We start from the raw sequence: 7,554 nt of genomic DNA on the forward strand, positions 1-7,554 counted from the left end.
CGCGCTCAATATATTTTATATAGCATAAGTTTGTGGATATTCAGTTTTTCTTCCAAGTTGTCTTTTGCGTTCACACACATTTTCCAAGCTATTGGTGTTTGCTTTTTTAAATTGGATTTTGCCATGTGTGAACTTGCTTTATATTTTACCCAAGGGACCAACCAGAATTTATTAAAGGCAAAGAACTCTAAACTTATGGTTCTCTTTTGGTAGGAAAGATACACTTGTCAGAAAATCTATCTGTATTTCTGGATCAAATCTTAAAGAGATTCTGTTTACTGAAATATTTGAAAAACCGTTCTAACATCAAAATTCGTAGTCCACTTATACATTGACTCGTTCCCCTCCTACTGAGCTGCGCCTACGCACTGCTTGCTTTCCCGGTTGGCTTTGCCCCTTCCTTGTCTTCCAGAACTCCTGCAGCCGCTCACGGAGGAGTCGAAGTTCACTTCCTAGTCCACTGTTTCAACTTGCTAGCAAAGTAAGTATTCAAAGTCATTGATGGTGGTGGTTATGCAAAACGAAAGTGAGTGCTTCCATGTGTCCATGGTTTTTGAATCTTTTTCTATTTTTCTATAAATGTCAAAATATGGAGGCAAGGGGCAGGTCTGCCAACGTTTTGTAATGAGGCTGGAGTGAAAGCGGCGGCTTATAATCTTGGCTGTGCCTATAGTGTAACTCATCGTTTCTTTGGGCCTCTGTTACTTGATTAATAAAATAAAAGAATTGATTTTGGTGGATCTCTATAATATTCCAATCCTGAAATTGCATGACTTGATTGGAACTATAAGACTAATTGCTCTTTTTTATTCTTTCTCAATAGCATTAGGCCTTACAATAAGAAACTTTCATTTCCTTGAGGGCTAATACAGGGGCAGCGTGGGTTATTTGGGATGGGTAGGTATAGCTAAGGTGTCCCAAGTGGGAAGGCTTGGGAAATCAGGGGGTGTTTGGGGGCGGGTGGGAAAAAAAGAAAGAGATAGTGACCACTGAGGTAAACTTGGCGCACACATTGGCCCAAGGTTCTGCTAGTACTTTCTATGGAAGAACATTCCGAGGAAGAAAAATAATGAGATATTACAGAGATTCTGGTGTCCTTTTGTAGTAATGAAAATCTTTTGTCTACGGCCATAGCACCCTGAACGCACTGGAGCTCATCTGATCTCAGAAGCTAAGCAGGGTTGGGCCTGGTTAGTACTTGGATGGGAGACCACCTGGGAATACCGGGTGCTGTAGGCTTTAAAAAAAAAAATTGTAGCCCCTAGTGTGATACCAAGTCAATTTGGGATCAAAGGGAACGTAACACTAATCCTGTCTTTATCTGAGGTGAATCCTGGTAAGTAGCACAGAGGTTAAAGCACCTGGCTGCTCACCTGAAAGATGGCGACTCAACTCCACCCACTGCGGTGGCATCCTGCTTCTGTACGATTCGGAAGCTCTTCAGGTAAGTTTACCCTGCCCTTTGAGGTCTCTGTGAGTAGGTATCAGCTCATTAGCAGTGGGGCTGCATCTTTGTTTGAAAATTTGATATGTGGCCCATTATGGATATTCTTGGACTAATTGTTGTTCTTTAAACTATTCCATTAAAATGTTATTTTAAAAATTAGCTTGTAAACACTGTAATACTTTATTGACATATAATGCATGTACCATAGAGTTCAATGGCTTGAATATGTGTTTAAAAGTTGTACAATTATCACCACAATCAATTTTAGAACATCTCCTGTCTTTTTATATTCAGTATTATTAACTGTCCATTTCCCCCAACCTTACTGGCCCAAACCCTCTAAAACCAAGCTCACTGTCCTCGAGTCAAGGCTGCCTTTTCGTGAGCATCTGTAGGTTTCTGAGACGGTGAACGCTCACAGGAGTAGAAAGCCCAGTCTTTCTTTTGGAACCGCCGACCATGCAGATGGCAGCCCAATGCGCAGTCGCTTCACTACCAGAGCACCTGCCCAAACCCTGAGAAACTACTCATCTAGTTACTATCTCGATAGAGTGACCTATCCTGAATTTCATATAGAGCAAAACCACACAGCTCCCTCTCCCAACAACAATGACCAAATAAAACACAGACAAATCTCAGTCCAAAAGAAAGCAGAAAGTAATAAAAACTAAAGCAAATTAAGAATGAGTCGAAAGGGAACACAAAGGATAAGATGTTGAACTTGAACCTCACTCTATCTGCATCGTGGGAGCCCTGGCAGCACAGAGGGCTGCTAACTGCAAGGTCATCAGTTTGAAACCTCCTGCTGCAAACCCACAGGTGCAGTACTACCCTTCCTTCCAAGGGAGCTTGAACTGATGACCTTGTGCTTAGCAGCTACCTTCTTAAGTAGATCAGCAGTGACGAGGAGTGTTTCTACCACTGGTTGTACACTGAAATTGTGCCTGCTAGTGTGGTTCCCCACCACGCATCTCTCACTTTACTGTACCGTAATGGCCTGCAGATCACTCTGATGCTCAAGACGATGTCATTGTTGCTTCAATTGCCAGCAGCATCACCCGCTGTGGACAGGTTCCAGTGGATCTTCCAGACTACGGTTAGGAAAAAGGACCTGGAAATCTACTTCTGAAAACAAATTGGCCAGTGGAAATCTTAGGAGGAACAGTGATAGGTAGTGATGAGGGAGCAACAGAGATAAACTCCTCTGAAGACACTCAACATACAACCAGGAAAGAGCAGCTTCCTCAACAGAGTCAATCTAATGGTGTAGATGGAGCAGAGCTTTGGCGACCCCTTATTTCCCGGATGTAGCATGGCTCAAAATAATACGCAATAGCTGCAACCATCTAGTATCAATCATAACATGGATCGTAGAAAGCATGAACCTAGGAAACTAGAAGTAGCAAAAAATATGAAATGGAATACATCAACATTGATATCCTAGGCATTAAGAAGTTGAAACAAATTGGTAATGCATTATGAGCTGGACAAGAATGGCATCACAGTTTCTTGTCAAAAAGAGCAGTTCAAGTTCAAGGTCTATGCTGAAGCACAATGTGTCAATGACGGGGTAATACTCACATGCTTATAAAGAAGACCAGTTAATGGGACTGGAATTCAAATTTAGACACTGATGTAAAATGTTGACGATGAGGAAATTCAAGGTTTTACCAACATCTGTGACCTTAAATTAATCAAATAAGCTATCAAGATACATTGCTATTATTGGCTATTGCCAGAGATTACATAATAGACTTTTGCAAGATCCCAAATTTATTTATTGTAAATACCTTTTGCAACAACTGTGACTATACACATGACTTTTGCCCGATTGACTGCTCAGGAATCAAATGGACTACATTTGTGGAAAGAGAAGCCAGAGAATCTCAATATCATCAGTCAGAAAAAGGCCAGGGTCTAATTGTGGAACAGGTCAGCAATTGCTCATATGCAAGTTCAAATTGAAGATGAAAAAATGAAAGCAAGTCCTTGAGAGCCAAAATATGACTTTGAGTATATCTCATATAAATTTAGAGATCATATCAAGAATAATTTTGATTCATTGACCAGGAAAAGGACCATATGAGTGGTGGGCTGACATCAAGGATGTCATATATGAAGAAATAAAATTCTTTAAAAATAGAAAGAAAAGATCAACATGATATCTAGAGACTGAAAATTTGTTCTTGAATTTACATCAGGTAAAGTGAACAGAAGAAATGATGAAATAAAAGAATTAAACAGAATATTAGGAAGGACACCTTGAGAAGATAAAGTAAAATATTGTACTTTTATGAAATATACAAAGACTTGGAGTTAGAACATCAAAGGAAAGAACTGGGGCAACATTTCTGCTGATGAAGAACTGAAGAAAATATATCAAACCTCAGGATGAAATATTGAAGGATTTTATGAGCAAAAGATTGAGTGACACAAGAAGCAGCCAAGGAAGACAGAAGAAATACACAGAGTCATAGTACCAATAAGATTTGATTGTCATTCATTCACTTCAAGAGCCGTCAGTATTGAAGAAAGAAGTCTAAGGTACACTTGCAGCATTGGTGAAATTAATTTTCCAGGAATTGGCACAATACCAGTTGAGATGGTTCAACAAGTAGAAGCAGCACCTGAAGCATTCCCTCCCCTACATACACCCCAAGATTTCAAGACAGCCTCTTGGACAACTGATGTGAAGCAGTCAGTCCATATTTATACCTCTTCCAAAGAAAAGTGATCAAAAATGAAGAAATTATTGGGAAATATCATTAATACCATATGTAAATATTTGCTAAAAATAATCCACAATCGAGAGTAGCAAAACATCGTCTGAATCAAGAATACACAGGTAACACAACTTTGCTTGCTAAAAGGCCTTGAAGCATGTACTGATGGAATCAAAGACTACAACCGTATGTATGACACTTCAACATAGAGAAAACAGAAATCCTTACAAATGGACCAATAATCAGCACCTTTACAAACAAAGAGACTCTTGAAGTTGTTCAGAATTTCAGTTTACTTGGATCTGCAACCAACTTCCATGGAAGCAGCAGTCAAGAAACAAAGGATATATTGCAGTGGGAAAATCTGCTGCAAAAGATGTCTTTAAAATGTTTTAAAGCACAATGATTACTGTGAATATTTAGGTGTGCCTGACCCAAGACACGGTCCTTTTCAATGGCCTCATATACACCGGAAAGCTGGATGATGAATAAAGAAGGTCAAGGCGGCATTGATGTACTTGAATTATAGTGTTGGTGAGAAATACTGAATACACTATGCCTGCCGAGAGAACAAACTATCTTGGAAGAAGCAGAGCCAGAATGCTCCTTGGAAGTTAGAATGGCTCGTCTTTGTCTCATGGACTTTTCACATATGACCAGGATGGACCAGTCTCTGGAGAAGGACATCATACACGACAACGAAGAGGGTCAGTGGACGAAGAGGAAGACCCGCCGGATTGCCACGATGGTTGCCACCATGGGCTCAACCCTGACAATCACCGTGGGGCTGGCACAAGACCCAGCAGTGTTTCTGAGGCACCAGGCACTGTGGGTTGGAACTGATTCCAGGACACATAACAACCCCACAATAGTGAGGCTTTGCTTTGTAAGAATTTTGTTGTTTTTTTGATGAATAATCCAGGGAGACTACTTGGGCAACCTAATGGGTCAAAATTATGTACAGTATACAGTTTTTACAAATTCCATCTAGAGTTTCATTTGTTGCAATCGTGTGTAATTCACATTCCAAATCACCATTAAAATGGCCTACTTAAGGGTTCTTCCTGGAATTTAAGGACAAAGATTAATGCAGAGTAATTCTTTCTATAGGCAAAGCGGAACCACCCTACTAAATGAGACAATCAATGTGCCATAAACGGAAGAGCAGTCTGCAATTGCTCCGGGCAATGGCATGTGAAAGCTTGTGAGACCGGAGAGCGTCACTGCGAGGAGAACCGCTCCGCGTCCATCGGGAGGGGAGCTAATCATAGGCCTTGAACATGTGTCCTTCCAGTCAACCAAAACAGTGCTTTCCTCCAGCCCTATTACGGTGACTAGAAATAATATAGGATAGTGAGTCAAAAGGGGAATACGTACTTAATTATGCATCACTAATAGAGGAAATGCAAAGAAAACCCAAGTGTTAACGTAACAACGAGTGTACATCCTATTTTTTAATGTCCGGAAAACAGTATGAGAAGATTAAAGATACAGACCAGCTTCTATTTTTCCCTTTCTGACTTGGCAATCCTGAAGCCTTAGAAGAAGTTTGGCTTAAAAGGAAGGAACAAGGAAATAAAGAAGAAAAGAGCGAAGGAAAAACAGAGGTGTTTAAAAAGGCACATATTTATGAGGACTATCCATACAATACTGTCCACATATGATGCCGTTAAGACCAGTTCCCGAATGTGGAGCCATTTTCTTAACTGGACCATCCCAAAGCAACCCACCATAAGAGAGCAGAAGAGAAACTTTTTCCAGAAAATGTTTGCCAGAGTGAAAGAAGTGCTAAAGAAGTGAGATGTTATCTGGGCCACTGAACAGGCTTTAATATGAAATAAAGCAGAGTACAGAGTTTTGTGAACACAATAGTTTCACAAAACTTTCCCCTTCATTAGAGTTAAGAAACGTCTTGATTGTGTCAACCAGTGCCAATCCTTCCTTCCGACAGCTAGTCAGTAGCATGGTGTCTAGGATGGGAAGGGTCTTTTTGGCACCCTTCCCACACTGCGCTCTTCTTTTTGGAAATCTTTATTCCCATGAAGTTGTTTTGTCAAGGGGTTGGAAATAGGGAAATGTGCTTCATTGTAGTTCTTCCAAACTAAACATACTTGGCACCCGCTCGACACAATTTTGAAACGTTTGTGAGTCCAAATGCCTGAACACATTAAAAAGTGTTTTAAATGTACTTATACATTTTAAAGTACTTATACTGTGGCGTATCTAAGAATCAGCTTAAAAGATAATCATGTGTCAGGTTATAGCCTTTTACAAATCTTGATTGGAATTTAATATGCATTTGTATGTCCAAGAATATTCCAGATCTAGAAATAAAATAAATTTTACTTGTCCATCCATCAAGCTCAATTTCTCCATATTAAACATTTGTTGACCTTCCAATATTAGAGATATTGGAAAGTATTCAAGTTTCATTAAGAAACACCCCCTACCCCCTTTTTCCTATTCAACACTGGCTTCCTAGTTAGGTGTCTATTCAAGTTTCTCTGCATTAGCTGCTCCTATAAACTGAGGCTCATTTCTTCAGGCTTGTCTATTCATTTAACTAAGATTGGAAGCTGACTCTCCTCTGGTGTTGGACAATTTTAATCTTTTACAAAGACACATTTTAAAATTTTCTCTGCCAAATCTTCTTTATTTTTCTAACCTTTTGCTGAAGTCCCTCCATGTTTCTGTTTCTTTTTTTCTTGCACTGCTTCACGCTCTTCATGCACATTGCAGGTACGCACTGGGTTTCTGTGATTTCTGTTTTTTCTTGCAAGCACAAGCAGTGGCAAATTTTGCCTCAAACACATTTTTAAAAATAGTTCTATTGATATAAGATTCACCTTGCATACACTTCCACAGGTAAGCCACTAAGAAGAGTAGTACATACATCATCACAATCAATTCTAGTGCTCCCTCCCACCGCCTATATTCATTATTTGCTCTTCAATTCTCCTCGCCCTCCCACTCCACAGCCCCATCAACTATTCTTCAAGTAAATGGATTTTTGTCCCCACCATGGAGTAAACTTGAACTCCTAATGCCTCATAGGACAAAGTAGTACTGTCCTTGTGGGTTTCTCAGCACGCAAGTCTTTACAGTTGTAGAGAGCCACATCTTCTGCCTGTAGATTGGCTGGTGGTTTTAAACTGCCGATCTTCAAGTTAGCAACCCAAGGCATAACCACTATACACCGGGTAACAGACAGTGGAGACTAAAGAAACACCAGGAAACACTGTGTTGGACGCATACAATTATTTATTCTGGGAATGCTCACGTGTTCAGTATGCAAGTCCTTAGAACACCACAGCTTCTTTTTTTGTTCAGTGTAATTTCAGCAATTGTGAAGCACAATAAATATCGATTGAATATCTGGGCTTT

The 7,554-nt window shown here is 40.0% G+C and overlaps 1 non-coding gene across 1 annotated transcript; it reads left to right on the top strand.

The window, feature by feature from the left end:
• The first annotated feature begins 1,120 nt into the window (after nt 1–1,120).
• On the top strand, nt 1,121–1,239 carry LOC142443774 (5S ribosomal RNA). Its single transcript, XR_012783526.1, has one exon. It is a non-coding gene; the product is annotated as a 5S ribosomal RNA (ribosomal RNA).
• Nucleotides 1,240–7,554: the final 6,315 nt, after the last annotated feature.

Source organism: Tenrec ecaudatus, chromosome 3 (genome assembly GCF_050624435.1).
Source record: "Tenrec ecaudatus isolate mTenEca1 chromosome 3, mTenEca1.hap1, whole genome shotgun sequence".
Lineage (NCBI taxonomy): Eukaryota > Metazoa > Chordata > Mammalia > Afrosoricida > Tenrecidae > Tenrec > Tenrec ecaudatus.